We start from the raw sequence: 19,924 nt of genomic DNA, 5'->3' as shown, positions 1-19,924 counted from the left end.
TGAGGCCAGGCCATCTGATGCAGCACTCCATCACTCTCCTTCTTGGTCAAATAGCCCTTACACCAGCTGGAGGTGTATTGGGTCATTGTCCTGTTGAAAAACAAATGATAGTCCCACTAAGCGAACCAGATGGGATGCCGTATTGCTGCAGAATGCTATTTAAGTGTGCCTGCCAAACTGGTTAAGTGTGCCTTGTATTCTAAATAAATCACAGACAGTGTCACCAGCAAAGCACCCCAAAACCATCACACCTCTTCATCCATGCTTCACAGTGGGAAACACACATGCGGAGATCACCAGATCACTTACTCTGCGTTTCACAAAGACACGGCAGTTGGAACCAAAAATCTGACCAAAGGACAGATTTCCACCGGTCTAATGTCCATTGCTCATGTTTTTTAGCCCAAGCAAGTCTCTTCTTATTATTAGTGGTTTCTTTACAGCAATTCGACAATGAAGAGCTGATTCACACAGTCTCCTCTGAACAGTTGATGTTGAGATGCGTCTGTTACTTGAACTCGGTGAAGCATTTATTTGGGCTGCAATTTTTGAGGCTGGCAACTCTAATGAACTTATCCTCTGCAGCAGAGGTAAATCTGGGTCTTCCTTTCCTGTGGCGGTCCTTATGAGAACCAATTTCATCATAGCGTTTGATGGTTTTGCGACTGCATTTCTTGACATTTTCCGCATTGACTGACCTGCATGTCTTAAAGTAATGATGGACTGTCGATTCTCTGCTTATTTGAGCTGTTCTTGCCATAAATATGGACTTGGTCTTTTACCAAATAGGGCTATCTTCTGTATACCACCCCTACCTTATATCACAACACAACTGATTGGCTCAAACGCATTAAGAAGGAAAGAAATTCCACAAATGACCTAAACAAAGCACACCTGTTAATTGAAATGCATTCCAGGTGATTACCTCATGAAGCTGGTTGAAAGAATGCCAAGAGTGTGCAAAGCTATCATCAAGGCAAAGGGTGGCTACTTTGAAGAATCTAAAATATATTTCGATTTGTTTAACAATTTTGTTGGTTACTACATGATTCCATATTGTGTTATTTCATAGTTTAGATGTCTTCACTATTATTCTACAGTGTAGAAAAGTGTAAAAATAAAGATAAACCATTGAATGAGTAGGTGTGTAAACTTTTGACTGGTACTGTCTGAATATTGTTTATATTTATAAAGCCTTTATAAATCGTTTTTACTATACCTTAATGTAAACATGGTGAATATCCAAATGATCTATTATTGCCATAGTCTAATAATACATTTGAATTCTGTTCTTCTCTTTTTCAAATAATGTTACAAGAGAGGACCTATGGAAATGTGCATATCAACAACTGGCAATACACAAAATGGGAATACCAGCCAATCAAAGAAGAGATTAATTGAACGCGTTTGGGACTGGGCGTTTCTTTGTGAAATTCTCGTGTCCCAGGCAGAGAAAGTAAAAGGATGAGTTTGAGATATTGAAAAAGCCAGAAATGTCTCCGTCTAGAATTGAAATATCTAGCTAGTAAGGCTGACTGCAAAGGAGTTTCTACCCCGAAGTGATCTGGCGAAGAGCAAACTGTGAGACCAAATTTGCACTAATGCAACGAAGCTTGAGTGAGTAATATTGCGTTTGACGATAAACTGTTCCATGTTGCGTGGGAAACTAACTTGCCAGCTGTTCTGTGCCAGCTGTTCATGGCAAGTTGGTTAATACATTAAGTTGTTTTCTAAATCCGCTCACATCTCCTTAGCAAATGAACAAAATATATGGGAATAACAGCTGTACTTTCCAATATGCAAGGTTAGCTGTAGTGAGCTAGCATGGTTGCGAAGAAATACAGACCCCCTTCTTGAGCTCGAGCCAAGTGTTTTGACACGGAGCTTGTCACTGACAGCGCGAGGCAACTGGGTAAATATTTGCAAACTAACCTCTTCATATTTTTGGGGCTTTGCATTGTTTATTGACGTAATAGTGAAGCTAACGAGCTAGCTCGGCTCGCTCTTAACTAAGCAACTTCAAGTTTTAGCACGCGACGTTGATAATAAAATGACTAATGATTCAGATTCTACAGATTGCAATCACCATTTCTGTATTTTGCTCCTTTGTATCATTGCTAGATTATGCCAAATGTTTATTGGTTTTGTCTCTGGCGTAGTAAGTACTGTAGCTAGGATGATGTCACCTGTAGCCGCTCTGGGTGACAGGTGTTTGAAATGTAAACACATCAGTATTTGCACCATGTTTTAAAAAAAATGTATATTTTTATTTTACCTTTATTTAACTAGGCAAGTCAGTTAAGAACAGATTCTTATTTTCAATTACGGCATAGGAACAGTGGGTTAACTGCTTTGTTCAGGGGCAGAACGACAGATTTTTATCTTGTCATCTCGGGATTCGGTTACAAATCCAACGCCCTAACCACTAGGCTACCTGCCGCCCGTAAATAGTAGTAGTATTTAGACCAAACAAAAAAGTGATTGTTTGTACAGTATCGGGATTATAGGTAACACTAGCTCTCATACCTGTGTAATAACACTGTAATAGCATTGTTGTTACATCATATTTTAGTCAGGTGACAGACAGGGTGAGTGTGTGTGGTCTGAGGTCTTAAGGGCCAAGGGCTACTGATGCTGATCTTCTTGCACATGTACAATCAAATAGTGGGTGGACAAACCCCCAGGCCCAGCCATCACCATGTGGTTTGTGGTCTGCTGCAGGGGGTGGAGACTAGGCCAAACCAGGGGATGCTGGCAGGGCTGTGGTCTGACTGTGGCTGCTCAGATCACCTTTCCTGTCTTCACCATATGGCTCGGAAGCTAAAGCCCAGTCCGATTCCTGTGGATTCTGGTCAGTCTCCAGTATTGATATGGTGTCCCCTTCCAGTATATTTCCAACTGGATCACAGAGACTCTAAGAGTGCTTCACCCTTGGCTCATCTCAACTTCTTGGTTTTAACACTGCCAACTGAAATGCACCCAGCTCTATACCTGTGTGTAGTAGTAACACTGTGCTGACTACTGTTACATAGCTAGTACTGTAGTAATTGCATTGTAATTGCACAGTAAGGAAGTAGGGCAGCTTTTGTTATTGGAATAAAGTACTAGGCCTAGCGACTGTACTTGCTGATTGAGACAACATTTCCTGCTGAGCTGTTGAGTAACCTAAAGCCAGGTTATGAATTTCTGTGGGTTTCCATATTTCAGGAGGAGAAGTGGAATATCTGTCTAAGTCAAATCAAAGTTTATTTGTCACGTGCGCTGAATACAACAGGTGTAGTAGACCTTACAGTGAAATGCTTACTTACAGGCTCTAACCAATAGTGCGAAAAAAGGTGTGTGTGGGTAAGTAAAGAAAAAACAAACAGTAAAAAGAGATTTGAAAATAACAGTAGCAAGGCTATATACAGTAGAGGTCGACCGATTATGATTTTTTTCAATGCCGATACCGATTATTGGAGGACCAAAAACCCCGCTACCGATTAAATCGGCCAATTTTTATTTTATTTTTATTTGTAATAATGACAATTACAACAATACTGAATTAACACTTATTTTATCTTAATATAAAACATCAATAAAATCAATTTAGTCTCAAATAAATAATGAAACATGTTCAATTTGGTTTAAATAATGCAAAAACAAAGTGTTGGAGAAGAAAGTAATGTGTGCCATGTAAAAATGTGTGCCATGTAAAATAGCTAACGTTTAAGTTCCTTGCTCAGAACATGAGAACATATGAAAGTTGGTGGTTCCTTTTTAACATAAGACTTCAATATTCCAAGGTAAGAGGTTTTAGGTTGTAGTTAATATAGTATTTATAGGACTATTTCTCTCTATACCATTTGTATTTCATATACCTTTGACTATTGGATGTTCTCATAGGCACCATAGTATTGCCAGTGTAACAGTATAGCTTCCGTCCCCCTCCTCGCCCCTACCTGGGCTCGAACCAGGAACACATCGACAACAGCCACACTCGAAGCATCGTTACCCATCGCTCCACAAAAGCCGCGGCCCTTGCAGCTCAAGGGGAATAACTACTCCAAATCTAAAAGCGAGTGACGTTTGAAACAGTATTAGCGCACACCCAGCTAACTAGCTTGCCATTTCACATTGGTTACACCAGCCATTAGGCTGATAGGCTTGAAGTCATAAACAGAGCTGTGCTTGCGAAGAGCTGCTGGCAAAACGCACGAAAGTGCTGTTTGAATGAATGATGACGGGCCTGCTGCTGCTCAGTCAGACTGCTCTATCAAATCAGACTTAATTATAACATAATAACACGCAGAAATATGAGCCTTTGGTCATTAATAATGATCTAATCCAGAAACTATCATTTCGAAAACAAAACGTTTATTATTTCAGTGAAATACGGAACCGTTCTGTATTTTATCTAACGGGTGGCATCCCTAAGTCTAAATATTCTTGTTACATTGCACAACCTTCAATGCATGTCATAATTACGTAAAATTCTGGCAAATTAGTTTGCAATGAGCCAGGCAGCCCAAACTGTTGCATATACCCTGACTCTGCATGCAATGAACGCAAGAGAAATGACACAATTTCACCTGGTTAATATTGCCTGCTAAACTGGATTACTAGTTATAACTAGTGATTATGATTGATTGTTTTTTATAAGATAAGTTTAATGCTAGCTAGCAATTTACCTTGGCTTCTACTGCATTCACGTAACAGGCAGGCTACTCGTGGTGTGCAATGGTTAGAGCGTTGGACTAGTGAACTGTGCGGTTGCAAGATTGGTCAACCTCTAATATACAGACACCGGTTAGTCAGGCTTATTGAGGTAGTATGTACATGTAGGTATGGTTAAAGTGACTATGCATATATGATGAACAGAAAGTAGCAGTTGTGTAAAAAGAAGGGTTGGCGGGTGGTGGGACACAATGCAAATAGCCCGGTTAGCCAATTTGCGGAAGCACTGGTTGGTCGGCTTAATTGAGGTAGTATGTACATGACTGTATAGTTAAAGTGACTATGCAATAATGACAAACGGAGAGTAGCAGCAGCGTAAAAGAGGGGTGGGGGACACACACAATACAAATAGTCCGGGTAACCATTTGGTTACCTGTTCAGGAGTCTTATGGCTTGGGGGTAAAAACTGTTGAGAAGCCTTTTTGTCCTAGACTTGGCACTCCGGTACCGCTTGCCATGCGGTAGTAGAGAGAACAGTCTATGACTGGGGTGACTGGGGTCTTTGACAATTTTTAGGGCCTTCTTCTGACAACGCCTGGTGTAGAGGTCCTGGATGGCAGGCAGCTTTGCCCCAGTGATGTACTGGGCCGTACCCACTACCCTCTGAAGTGCCTTGGGGTTGGCCGAGCAATTGCCGTACCAGGCAGTGATGCAACCGGTCAGGATGCTCTCTATGTTTCAGGTGTAGAACCTTTTGAGGATCTCAGGACCCATGCCAAATCTTTTTAGTTTCCTGAGGGGGAATAGGCTTTGTCGTGCCCTCTTCACGACTGTCTTGGTGTGTTTGGACAATTCTAGTTTGTTGTTGATGTGGACACCAAGGAACTTGAAGCTCTCATCCTGCTCCACTACAGCCTCGTCGATGAGAATCGGGGCGTGCTCGGTGCTCTTTTTCCTGTAGTCCATAATCATCTCCTTAGTCTTGGTTACGTTGAGGGATAGGTTGTTATTCTGGCACCACCCGGCCAGGTCTCTGACCTCCTCCCTATAGGCTGTCTCGTCGTTGTCGGTGATCAGGCCTACCACCGTTGTGTCGTCTGCAAACTTAATGATGGTGTTGGAGTCGTGCCTGGCCATGCAGTCGTGGGTGAACAGGGAGTACAGGAGGGGACTGAGCATGCACCCCTGGGGAGCTCCAGTGTTGAGGATCAGCATGGCAGATGTGTTGCTACCTACCACCCTTGTGATGCAAAATAAATGTACACATACATGTTATTCAGTCACCTGGGGTCGGCCCGTCAGGAAGTCCAGGATCCAGTTGCAGAGGGAGGTGTTAAGTCCCAGGTTCTTTAGCTTAGTGATGAGCTTTGAGGGACTATGGTGTTGAACGCTGAGCTGTAGTCAATGAATAGCATTCTCACATAGGTGTTCCTTTTGTCCAGGTGGGAATGTTCAGATGTTCCCATGTTTTATTGTTTATCTCTCTCTCCAGGAATGCATAATGATGTGGAGGTACCTGTAGGATGTGTCACAAATTGCGTCTTTGGGGGAACGAGAGAAGTTTAGGCATCAAGGTGTTGTGATATGGACATTAGGGTTGGGCGATATTAAGATGGTATCAGATATAGAAGGTTGACAGCCATCGTCAATGGTGACAACATCGTGATGTGACAGACGTGATGTCGCAGTGCGAAGTCGGTGCAAAACGTATTCATCCTGATGACGTGACAGGAAGTCTGCCAGGATGTTCTCTTTACCAGGCCCAGGACAGTGAACTTGAAGGGCTGTAAGGAAAGGTACCACCTGGTAATCCTCTAATATAGTATGTGTCTCTCATCTGATGGAGCCATTGCAAGGCCCGGTGATCCATCTCCAGCACAAACTCCTTCCCTATGAGGTAGAGGTGTAACAGTATATGTATTTGTACAGGGACCTTGATTTGGTGCGCACTGTGAACTCCAATGAATACAGAAAAATAAATACAAAAAACACTAGGCCTTCAGCCTATGCATACACTGCATTGTATGACTCGAGTAAATCGGAGCTAAGAAAATACATTTCAGGCTATTCCGTTAAAACTACAGCCTATTTGAACGTTGTAATCAAAATTTAAATCTTAATTGTTGTATTTCAAACTGTACTTTTGTGAGGCGCAGCCGGCAACTAGTTCTGTACGATGGCGAGTGCTGGGGTTGATAAATCTGCAGTTTGGGAACATTTTACTTCCTGGTAGATTACAAAGTCGACAGACAGAAAGTATGTCGCCACTGCTCAACCAGAATAGCATATTCAGCTGCCAATACCTCAAACATGTTGACACATTTACGCCGACATCACCCCAGTACCACCGGAGCAAGAAACACATAAAAACTACAACACAACTTCGTCTCCCTTCTGCATTCAAGCAGCCTATCGGCTATCGGCAGCTGATTCAGACCGGGGCAAAGAAATTACAAGAGCGATAGACTATGTTTATATATGAGCCCATTCTCGGTGGTTGAGAAGCACCTCGTGAAAGTGCTCGAGCAACGGTACGAACTTCGCCCTCTCGCACCCATTTCAGAAAACAGGTGGTACTCGCTTTAAACTAAGCAAGCTAAAGCCAAAGTTGTCAATGAATTGGCCAACCCTGTGTCACGCTCACTACAGATGGATGGACCTCCGGGGCTACAGAGAGCTACTAAACAGTGACAGCCCATCACATTACCCCAGAGTGGGACATGAGAAGTATGTGCTACAGTGTGCATGTTTTTCTCCTTGTAAGAAAACATTATAGCATAGGATTATACAATGTCGAGACATGTTTACATATTGATTTCACACGCATATTGCACTTTATTTTAGTATTGTTGTTGATGAGTAATTGTGTCTTTTAATTAAAAAAACAGTGTTAGTATTCCTGATAGTGCTCTCATCAGGCGTTATATGACTCATACAGTTGAAGTCGGAAGTTTACTGTCACGGTTGTTTTAATGGACGGACCAAGGCGAGTTCCACATCTTTATTACTTTGAAAACTTCAAACAAAAAACAATAAACCGAAAACGTGACATCAGTGGTGCAACAAGCACAAACACAATATCCCACAAAGCAGGTGGGAGAAAGGGCTTCCTAAATATGATCCCCAGTTAGAGGCAACTATTACTAATTGGAGACCATACAACCCACCAACATAGAAATAGATTGACTTGAACAACCCCTAGTCACGCTCTGACCCAAACACCATAGGGAACCCTTGGTTCTCTATGGTCAGAGCATGACATGTACATACACCTTAGCCAAATACATTTAAACTCAGTTTTTCACAATTCCTCACATTTAACCCTAGTAAAAATTCCTTCACCACCTTATTTTAAGAATGTTAATGTCAGAATAATAGTAGAGAGAATGATTTATGTCAGCTTGTATTTCTTTCATCACATTCCCAGTGGGTCAGAAGTTTACATACACTCAATTAGTATTTGGTAGCATTGCCTTTAAATTGTTGAACCTTTCTAGTGCAGGCGTTCCGCTAGTGGAACCCCTCGACAACATTCCGCTGAAAATTCAGCGTGCGAAATTCAAAAATATTTTTGGGAAATATATACCTTTCACACATTAACAAGTCCAATACAGCAAATGAAAGATAAACATCTTGTTAATCTACCCATCGTGTCCGATTTAAAAAATGCTTTACAGCTAAAGCACAACATATGATTGTTAGATCACCGCCAAGTCACAAAAAGCAGAAATATAGATAAAATAAATCACTAGCCTTTGATGATCTTCATCAGATGACACTCATAGGACATCATGTTACATAATACATGTATGTTTTGTTCGATAATGTGCATATTTAGATCCAAAAATCTCAGTTTACATTGGCGCGTTACGTGCAGTAATGTTTTGATTCCAAAACATCCTGTGATTTTGCATAAATACTCATAATAAACATTGATAAAAGATACTAGTGTTATTCACAGAATTAAAGATAGACTTCTCCTTAATTCAACCGCTGTCAGATTTAAAAAAAACTTTACGGAAAAAGCATAATCTGAGAACGGCGCTCAGAGCCCAAAACAGCCAGAGGAATATCTGCCATTTTGGAATCAACAAAGTTAGAAACAACACCATAAATATTCACTTACCTTTGATGATCTTCATCAGAAGGCACTCCCAGGAATCCCAGTTTCGACAATAAATGACAGATTTTTTTCCGTAAAGTTCCATCATTTATGTCCAAATAGCCACTTGTTGTTAACCTTTTGTAACTAGGGGGCAGTAAAACATTCCCGTTTTAAACAAGATATTTTGTCACGAAAAGATGCTCGACTATGCATATAATTGACAGCTTTGGATAGAAAACACTCTGACGTTTCCAAAACTGCAAAGATATTGTCTGTGAGTGTAACAGAACTGATGTTACAGGTGAAACCCAGATAAAAATCCAATCAGGAAGTGCCGCATTTTTTGAAACCGCCTCATGCCAATGACTCCTTATATGGCTGTGAATGAGCTACGAATGAGCTTAGGTTTGTGTCTACAGCATTGTGACGTCTTTTTACGTATTTATGTTGAAGAATAGCCGTAAGGGACCACATTTAGCAAGTGGTCACATGATGGCTCCCGCAGAAAATCTTGCGTAAAGACACAAGTAGCCATTTTTCCAATCGCTTCTTATGAGAAACCAATTGTCCCGACGGATATATTATCGAATTGTTACGTGAAAAACACCTTGAGGATTGATTCTAAACAACGTTTGCCATGTTTCTGTCGATATTATGGAGCTAATTTGGAAAAAAGTTTGGCGTTGTAGTGACCGCATTTTCCGGTCGATTTCTCAGCCAAACGTGACGAACAAACGGGAGCTATTTCGCCTACAAAAATAATATTTTTGGAAAAAAGGAACATTTGCTATCAAACTGGGAGTCTCCTGAGTGAAAACATCCAAAGTTCTTCAAAGGTAAATTATTTAATTTGATTGCTTTTCTTATATTCGTGAAAATGTTGCCTGCTGCCAGCAGAGCCTAGCATAGCATTATGCCATGATAAACTTCCACAAATGCTTGTCTAGCGTTGGCTGTAAAGCATATTTTGAAAATCTGAGATGACAGTGTGATTAACAAAAGGCTAAGCTGTGTCTCAATATATTTCATTTGTGATTTTCATGAATAGGAAGATTTTGTAGGAATATTTATGTCCGCTGCGTTATGCTAATTTGTTTGAGGCTATGATTACGCTCCCGGAACCGGGTTTGATAGTCGCAAGAAGTTGTGTTCAGCCCAGTAATCCATCTTCATGAGGCGCTGGCACTTCATCAAGACAAAAATTCTAAAAGTTCCATTACAGTCCTTTAGAAACATGTCAAACGATGTATGGTATCAGTCGTTATGATGTTTTTAACATAAAACATCAATAATGCTCCAACCGGAGAATTCCTTTGTCTTCGGAAAAAGCACTGGAACGCGAGGTAACTCTGTCGGGAGCACGTCATGAGACCAGGGCTCTCTGCCAGACCACTGACTCAGAGGTCTCATGAGGCCCTCCTTTATAGTAGAATCCTCATTCAAGTTTCAAAAGACGGTTGACATCTAGTGGAAGCCCGTAGGAAGTGCAACCTCATCCATATCTCAATGTGTATTTGGTAGGCCAAGCTTTGAAAAACTACAAACCTCAGATGTCCCACTTCCTGGTTGGATTTTTCTCAGGTTTTTGCCTGCCAAATTAGTTCTGTTATACTCACAGACATCATTCAAACAGTTTTAGAAACTTCAGAGTGTTTCCTATCCAATACTAATATGCATATATTAGCATCTGTGACAGAGTAGGAGGCAGTTCACTCTGGGCACTCTATTCATCCAAAAGTGAAAATGCTGCCCCCTATCCCAAAAAGGTTAACTTGGGTCAAACACTTTGGGTAGTGTTCCTTAAAAACTTCTTAGGCTGAAATCCCGTCAACGGGATCGATATGGCAACAGCCAGTGAAAGTGCAGGGCGCCAAATTCAAAACAGAAATCTCATAATTAAAATTAAAATGTAATTTAATCTTATACCATTTTAAAGGTAATCTTGTTGTTAACCTCACCACAGTGTCCTGATTCAAATATGCTTTACAGCGAAAGCACCACAAACAATTATGTTAGGTCAGAGCCAAGCCACAGAAAAACACAGCCATTTTTCCAGCCAAAGAGAGGAGTCACATAAAGCACAAATAGAGATAAAATGAATCACTAACCATTGATGATCTTCATCAGATGACACTCATAGGACTTCATGTTACACAATACATGTGTGTTTTGTTCAATAAAGTTAATATTTATATCTCAGTATACATTGGGCACGTTATGTTCAGTAGTTCCAAAATCATCCGGTGATATTGCAGAGAGCCACATCAATTTACAGAAATACTCATCATAAATGTTGGTGAAAATACAAGTCTTACACATGGAATTAAAGATATACTTCTCCTTAATGCAACCGCTGTGTCAGATTTCAAATAATGTTACAGAAAAAGCAAACCATGCTATAATCTGAGAACAGCGCTCAGAGAACAAATACATATATCCGCCTTGTTGGGGTCAACAGAATTCCGAAATAACATTATAAATATTCCCTTACCTTTGATGATCTTGATCCGAATGCACTCCCAGGAATCCCAGGTCCAAAATAAATGTTTGATTTGCTCGATAATGTCCATCATTTTTGTCCAAATAGCTACTTTTGCTAGCGTGTTTGGTAAACAAATCAAAACTCACAAAGCGCTTTCATTAGTTGCAGACGAAATGTCACAAAGTTCCGTTACAGCCCGTAGAAACTTGTCAAACGATGTATGGAATCAATCTTTAGGATGTTTTTAACATAAATCTTCAATAATGTTCCAACCGGAGAATTCCTTTGTCTTCAGAAAAGCAAAGGAACGGGAGATACCTCTCATGTGAAATCTGCGTGACCAGCGCGTGACTGCTGCCAGACCTCTGACTCAATCTGCTCTCATTCGGCCCCACTTCACAGTAGAAGCCTCAAATAAGTTTCTAAAGACGGTTGACATCTAGTGGAAGCCTTAGGAAGTGCAAGATGACCAATATCCCACTGTATAGGGGCTGAGTTGAAAATCGACCAACCTCAGATTTCCCACTTCCTGGTTGGATTTTTTCTCATGTTTTTGCCTGCCATATGAGTTCTGTTATATTCACAATCATTCAAACAGATTTAGAAATTTCAAAGTGTTTTCTATCCAATACTAATAATAATATGCATATATTAGCACCTGGGACTGAGGAGCCGGCAGTTTACTCTGGGCACCTCTGGGCACCTTTTCATCCAATCTACTCAATACTGCCCCTGCAGCCATAAGACGTTTTTAAGCTTCCCACAATATATTGGGTGAATTTTTGCCCATTCCTCCTGACAGATCTGGTGTAACTGAGTCAGGTTTGTAGGCCTCTATGCTCGCACACACTTTTTCAGTTCTGCCCACAAATGTTCTATAGGATTGAGGTCAGGGCTTTGTGATGGCCACTCCAATACCTTGACTTTGTTGTCCATTTGGAAGATCCATTTGCGACCAAGCTTTAACTTCCTGTCTTGAGATATTGCTTCAATATATCCACATACTTTTCCTCGCTCATGATGCCATCTATTTTGTGAAGTGCACCAGTCCCTCCTGCAGCAAAGCACCCCCACAACGTGAAGCTGCCAACCCCGTGCTTCACAGTTGGGACGGTGTTCTTCAGCTTGCAAACCTCCCCCTTTTTCCTCCAAACATAACGATGGTCATTATGACCAAAGAGTTATATTTTTGTTTTTATCAGACCAGAGGACATTTCTCTAAAATCAAATGATGTCAATTAGCCTATCAGAAGCTTCTAAAGCCTTGACATAATTTTCTGGAATTTTCCAAGCTGTTTAAAGGCACAGTCAGTTTAGTGTATGTAAACTTCTGACCCACTGGAATTGTGATACAGTGAAATAATCTGTCTGTAAACAATTGTTGGAAAAATTACTTGTCATTCACAAAGTAGATGCCAAAACTATAGTTAGTTAACAATACATTTGTGGAGTGGTTGAAAAACAAGTTTTAATGACTCCAAGTGTATGTAAACTTCCGACTTGAACTGAATATTGAATCAGGAATACCAACATATTGTATTTTCTTAAATGAACATAAATGAATTTCAGTAACTGTGGATTTTTCATTTTCCCGCTGTACTGAAACCAAACCAAACTGCGACCCCAAAACCATGGTGAACCGTTACACCCATACTAGGAAGTAGTACTTGAGGGTATCGACTGCTCATTTTGTGGTCAAACATTCCTTTTCCATCATTGAATACCTTCTCGTCTCTCTTGGAAACAACTTTCGGCTGATGTATTGCACAGGTCTTCTGTCATCCTCTTCTCCCTGCAGTATCACAGCTCCTAGATCAACCGCAGAGGCATCTGTCTGCAGCTCTGGCTCCTGGCACATGCACTGCTTTAGGTCCTCAAAGGCCGCATCGCACTCAGGGAACCGTTTCATCTTCTGTGGACTTCCTGGTGAGGCCATTGAGCACAGCAGCTCAGAAGCCTGAGAAGTTGGGGATGAACCGCCGGGACCACCCCACCAAGCCCAGAAAAGACCTCAACTTCTTCTTGGTAGTCAGGGGTGGGCTAGACAGCCCAGTCTCCACCATGTTCAGTTGAGGCTTGATGAGCCCAGCACGTAAGCAAGGTATTGCACCTTGGCCTTGGCTAGATGCCACTTCCGTGCGTTTACCACAAGTCCAGCCTTGTGGATTCGTCAGAAGATGTCTGTCAGATGGTGGAGATTCTCCTCCCATGTGGAACTGTAGATAATGATGTCATTATTTACGCTGCTGTGTGCGCCTCTGTACCCCTCAGAACACTGTCCATGAGCTGCTGGAAGGTCGCGGCAGCGTAATAAAGCCCAAGGGGCATATCCGAAAACTGGTAGGCTAGTGGGTGTTCTGAAAGAGGTCAACTTCTTGGACGCTTCTGTTGGAGGGACTTGCCAGTAGTGTTGAGTGATTAATGCTTTTTGAGGTCAGTTCAGTTTCGGTTTGATTATTTAAAAAATGATCACAATTTCCAATTTCAATTTTGATAATGCATAGTGCATTTAATGTTTAAAAAAATAATGTGGCTTAAAAGCTGTAGCAACACAAAGTAACACAAACCTTTTCACATGTACCAACAAACGGGTGTGATCATTCTACAGTGGTCCCTATGCAGTAATCGGAATGCGTTATTTGTCACCAGTACTTGAAAACGTGAATAAAATTGTAAATACATTATACATACATACATACATACATACATACATACATACATACATACATACATACATACATACATACATACATACATACATACATACATACATACATACATACATACATACATACATACATACAAGAGGTCGACCGATTAATTAGGGACGATTTCAAGTTTTCATTACAATCGGTAATCTGCCGATTATGGCCGATTACATTGCATTCCACGAGGAAACTGTGTGGCAGGCTGACCACCTGTTATGAGAGTGCAGCAAGGAGCCAAGGTAAGCTAGCATTAAACTTATCTTATAAAAAACAATCAATCTTCACATAATCACTAGTTAACCTAGTAATATAATCAACCATGTGTAGTTAACTAGCTTGTCCTGCGTTGCATATAATCAATGTGGTGCCTGTTAATTTATCAAAAGCGCATTCGCAAAAAAAGCACAATCGTTGCACGAATGACCTAACCATAAACATCAATACCTTTCTTAAAATCAATGCACAGATGTATATTTTTTTTAACCTGGATATTTAGTTAGAATAAATTTGTGTTAGCAGACAATATTAACTAGGGGAAATTGTGTCAGTTCTCTTGCATTCATTGCACATAGGGTCAGGGTATATGCACAAGTTTGGGCCGACTGGCTCGTTGCGAACTAATTTTCCAGATTTTTACATAATTAGGACATAACATTGAAGGTTGTGCAATGTAACAGCAATATTTAGACTTAGATTTCAAGAATAAACGTTTTGTTTTTCGAAATTATAGTTTCCGGATTTGACCATATCAGTGTCCAACGGCTCGTATTTCTGTGTTTTTATTATATTTTAATTAAGTCTATGATTTGATAGAGCAGTCTGACTGAGCGGTGGTAGGCGGCAGCAGGTTCGTAAACATTCATTCAAACTTTACTGCATTTGCCAGCAGCTCTTAGCAATGCTTGCTTCACAGTGCTGTTTTTGACTTCAAGCCTATCAACTCCCGAGATTAGGCTGGCAATAAAGTGCCTATTAGATCATCCAATAGTCAAATATATATGAAATACAAATGGTATAGAGAGAAATAGTTGACGCGTCATAATTCCTATAATAACTACAACCTAAAACCTTTTAATTGGGAATATTGAAGAACTGGGAAAATTGAACCACCAGCTTTCGTATGTTCTGAGCAAGGAACTTAAACGTTATCTTTTTTACATGACACATATTGCCAAGAGCTGCTTCTGAGCATGCAGCCGGGAGAAGAGACTTATAATTATTATATTCAGCCAAGGGCACAACGGCCACTGGCCGCAAAAGGCATGGATTTTTAAAAATGTTTAATGGCCACACAAGGGTGATGCCGCCGGGAAATTTAAGGCATTATCAACATCGGCGACGTGTTGTCTTATAAAAACAAGTCTGAGACTGCGTAATGGGCTGGTCTGTGTCACTGTCTGGAAGTTCTGGCTACTATGATTAAATAGAGTGCAATTAGCACAGCTGCTTTTTTCATGGGCATGATCGTAATCCATACCCACCCCTCCAGTAACTACTAGGAAGGTTGGTGACATCCTGACACGATACAGAGAGAAAGCAGGACACAGGGAGGATTGTGTTGTTTCCCTCCTTATTTAATCGTTATTAAGACTCAGTCCCAAATGGCACCCTAATCTCCCCAATGGGCCCTGGTCAAAAGTAGTGTACTATACAGGGTGCCTTTTCGGATGCAGGCTAAGGCAAATGCAGGCAAAGGCAGAATTGTTGGTCAGTGCTGTAGTAAAGCTTTATTCTAAAATGGATTAAATCGTTTTTCCCCCTCACCAATCTACACACAATACCCCATAATAACAAAGCAAAAACAGGTTTTTAGAAATGTTTGCAAATGTATAAAAAAAAAACGTTTTAAATTTCAATAAATCACATTTACACAAGGATTCAGACCGTTTACTCAGTACTACAGCCTTGAGTCATCTTGGGTATGATGCTACAAGCTTGACACACCTGTATATGGGGAGTTTCTCCCATTCTTCTCTGCAGATCCTCTCAAACTCTGGTCAGGTTAGATGGGGAGCGTTGCTGCACAGGTATTTTAGGGTTTCTCCAGAGATGTTCGATTGGGTTCAAGGACATTCAGAGACTTGTGCTGAAGCCATTCCTGCATTGTCTTGGCTGTGTGCTTAGGGTTGTTGTCCTGTTGGAAGGTGAACCTTCACCCCAGTCTGAGGTACTGAGCATTCTGGAGCAAGTTTTCATCAAGGATCTCTCTGTACTTTGCTCCGTTCATCTTTACCTTGATCCTGACTAGTCTCCCAGTCCTTGCCCCTGTAAAACATCCCCACAGTATGATGCTGCCACCACCAGACTTCACCATAGGGACGTTGTCAGGTTTTCTCCAGACATGACAATTGGCATTCAGGCCAAATAGTTTAATCTTGGTTTCATCAGACCAGAGAACCTTGTTTCTCATGGTCTGAGAGTCCTTTAGGTGCCTGTTGGCAAACTCCAAGCAGGCTATCATGTGCCTTTTACTGAGGAGTGGCTTCTGTCTGGTCACTCTACCATGAAGGCCTAATTTGTGGAGTGCTGCAGATATGGTTGTCCTTCTGGAAGGTTCTCCTGTCTCTGGAGCTCTGTCAGAGTGACTATCAGGTTCTTGGTAACCTCCCTGACCAAGTCAATTCTCCCCCGATTGCTCAGTTTGGCCAGGCGGCCAGCTCTAGGAAGAGTCTTGGTGGTTCCAAACGTCTTCGATTTAAGAATGATGGAGGCCACTGTGTTCTTGGGGTCCTTCAATGCTGCAGAAATGTTTTTGTACCCTTCCCCAGATCTTTGCCTCAACACAATCCTGTCTTGGAGCTCCATGGACAATTCCAGTGTCAACTGTGGGACCTTATATAGACAGGTGTGTGTCATCCAAAATCATGTCCAATTAATTTGATTTACCACAGATGGACTCCAATTAAGTTGTGGCAACATCTCAAGGATGATCAATGGAAATGGGATCCACCTTAGCTCAATTTCGAGTCTAATAGCAAAGGGTCTGAATATTATTATTATTATTTTTTAACAAATTAGCAAATATTTCTCTAATCCCATGTTCGCTTTGTCATTATGGGGTATTGTGTGTGGAGTTATGAGGACATGTTTTCCATTTTAAAATAAGGCTGTAATGTAACAAAATGTGGAAGAAGGAAGGGGTCTGAATTCTTGTATTGTATATAATGACCCTAGCCCATGATCTTGCACTTTGACTTTCCTTGTGGATACAGAATGGATTCTGATGACTGGCAAGAAGGAAGAACAAAAATACTGAAGAAAGAAAGGGGTTTGGTATGTTGTCAGACTGTGCTTTTGTGAGGGAGGGCATCCGGTCAGGGCTGGGTGTGTGGGTGGGTTTTGCCGGTCTTTGGCTGTGTCTCAAATGGCACCCTATTGCCATAGGGCTCTGTTCAAAATTAGTGCACAATATAGTGAATAGGGTGCCATTTGAACGCAACCTTCCAACCCCTCCCTCAGGTCAGAATATTGCTGACAGTGGTGTAGGGTTTACTCTGTCCTCCCCTTCTTTCTCTCCTCCCTCCGCTGCTTCGTTGGCTCCTTTCATGACTGGGGTGGGTTTGGTACTTGGATGTGCTGTTGGAGCAGCAGTGGTTTTCATGGCAGGTAAATCACTTTAGCTTATTCATTGAATTAAATTACCAGTCAATGTAGCGCGAGAACTTCTGATACAGCTGTTTGTTGCTGCTGGAGTGAAACATGCTTTAATAAGACCAATCATTGTGCGACAGTTCTAAAGGCAATCGCAGTTACTATTTTTAATTCTCAACTGGTAATTGAAGCGTGTTTAGGCAACTAGACTGTCTTCAGCGCGTCACACACCACTTTGCAATGAGCTGGAGGCAGTATGCATTTTGAAAACATATACTTGAACGTTTTACTACGTATTCTGAGGCATGTCTTACCTTGTTTCAAAGTAGCCTATCCAAAATCCAACCAAACATGCAGGCTATCATTTTTTGGATAGTCTTTTTACATATTGCGATATGCCTGGCTGGGTCTCTTTGGTTTTCACTGACAGTCTCAACAGTATTTGGTATTTGCCACTCGCTCTGCCCAAATTGCAGGCCCTTCTGACTCTAGTCAATGCGATTTAAAACAATCCACTTTGTGTTTTGTTTGTGTGTTTTTATTTTTTAAGTTAATGATCCTCGCTGTATAGCCTATTTTGAATGATTGGATTTATTGCTGTATAGAGGAGTAAGCTATTAGCCTCCCTGGGCAACATGGGACTGGGAGGCTCACAGGGATATTGGTATCCACAGTAGGCCTATACTTCACCAATTAACCATTAATAAACTCAATACTACTTATTTTTACATAAATGCACTAATTTGACTTTGCCTCATGGAAAAAATTGTAGGATATTAGCATCAAAGCTGCAACAACAACAAATATCTCTGCCATATGACAGTCTGTTGAATTGCATATAATTAGCTTGAAAACTATTTATTTTTCACTCTGATACCAAGAGGTGAGCCTTTTAAAATGTTCCTTCCTAGGTCCAGAGACTTGGTTCATCTGGCCATGCATTGCCAAAGTCATAGTACAACTCCTTGTATGCTCTTTTTATCTCACTCGAGTTGTGTTCTGATTTTATGAGTGGGTCCCTGATGAATTTGCTATAACAAAAGGGGTCCTCGACCCCAAAAAGTTTGAGAACCCCCCGATCAAATGTTATTGGTCACATACATGTGTTTAGCAGATGTTATTGCGGGTGTAGCGAAATGCTTGTGCTTCTAGCTCCGACAGTGCAATAATATCTAACAGTTTCACAACATATACCCAAAATACACGTAAATGTAAGTAAGGAATGGATTAATATATATATATATATATATATACATATGTCAAAGCGGCAATGGACTAAGATGCAGTGGCATAGTATAGAGTACAGTATATACAGTGGGGCAAAAAAGTATTTAGTCAGCCACCAATTGTGCAAGTTCTCCCACTTAAAAAGATGAGAGGCCTGTAATTTTCATCATAGGTACACTTAAACTATGACAGACAAAATGAGAAGAAAAAAAATCCAGAAAATCACATTGTACGATTTTTTATGAATTTATTTGCAAAATATGGTGGAAAATAAGTATTTGGTCAATAACAAAAGTTTATCTCAATACTTTGTTATATACCCTTTGTTGGCAATGACAGAAGTCAAACGTTTTCTGTAAGTCTTCACAAGGTTTTCACACACTGTTGCTCTCTCATCTTTTTAAGTCGGAGAACTTGCACAATTGGTGGCTGACTAAATACTTTTTTGCCCCACTGTACATATGAGATGGGTGATGCAATATTTACAAACAATTAAAGTAACTAAGATACCGTAGAATAGTATAGAGTACAGTTTACACATGAGATGAGTAATCTAAGATACAGAGACATTATTAAAGCGGCTAGTGTTTCATTTCCTTAGTGGCCAGTGATTCCTAATCTATGTCTGTAGGCAGCAGCCTATGATGTGCCGGAGATGGCTGTTTAACAGTCAGTGGTGTAGTATACAATACAGTATATACATATGAAATGGGTGATGCAACATGTAAACACAATTTAAAAGTGACTAAGATACCGTAGAATAGTATGAAGTGCTAGTGATGGCTGTTTAGCAGTCTGATGGTCTTGAGATAGAAGCTGTTTTTTATTCCCTCGATCCCAACTTTGATGCACATGTACTGACCTCGCCTTCTGGATGTGAACAGGCAGTGCCTCGGGTGGTTGATGTCCTTGATGATCTTTTTGGCCTTCCTATGGCATCGGGTGCTGTAGGTGTCCAGGAAGGCGGGAAGTTTCCCCTGGTAATGCGTTGGGCAGACCGCTCCACCCTCTGGAGAGCTTTGCGGTTGTGGGCAGTGTAGTTGCCATACCGGGTGGTGATACAGCCCGATGCTCTCAATTGTGGGTCTGTAAACATTTCTTTAGCCTCCTGAGGTTGAAGAGGCACTGTTGCACCTTCTTCACCATACTGTCTCT

At 41.0% G+C, this 19,924-nt stretch overlaps 1 protein-coding gene across 2 annotated transcripts in view; it reads left to right on the top strand.

Annotated features, from left to right (window-relative positions):
- Positions 1 to 1,413: 1,413 nt before the first annotated feature.
- Positions 1,414 to 19,924, top strand: part of mpp7a (membrane palmitoylated protein 7a) — a 261,584-nt gene continuing 243,073 nt past the window's right edge. For both annotated transcript variants that reach the window (XM_042308490.1, XM_024393190.2), the window contains exon 1: positions 1,414 to 1,617. The gene's annotated coding sequence lies outside the window, so the exon portion shown is untranslated. The remainder of the gene's footprint in view (positions 1,618 to 19,924) is intronic.

This window comes from Oncorhynchus tshawytscha, linkage group LG29 (genome assembly GCF_018296145.1).
Source record: "Oncorhynchus tshawytscha isolate Ot180627B linkage group LG29, Otsh_v2.0, whole genome shotgun sequence".
NCBI classification, from domain to species: Eukaryota; Metazoa; Chordata; class Actinopteri; order Salmoniformes; family Salmonidae; genus Oncorhynchus; species Oncorhynchus tshawytscha.
Note: the sequence above shows the minus strand (reverse complement) of the source record. Positions and strands in the feature narration are given on the sequence as shown.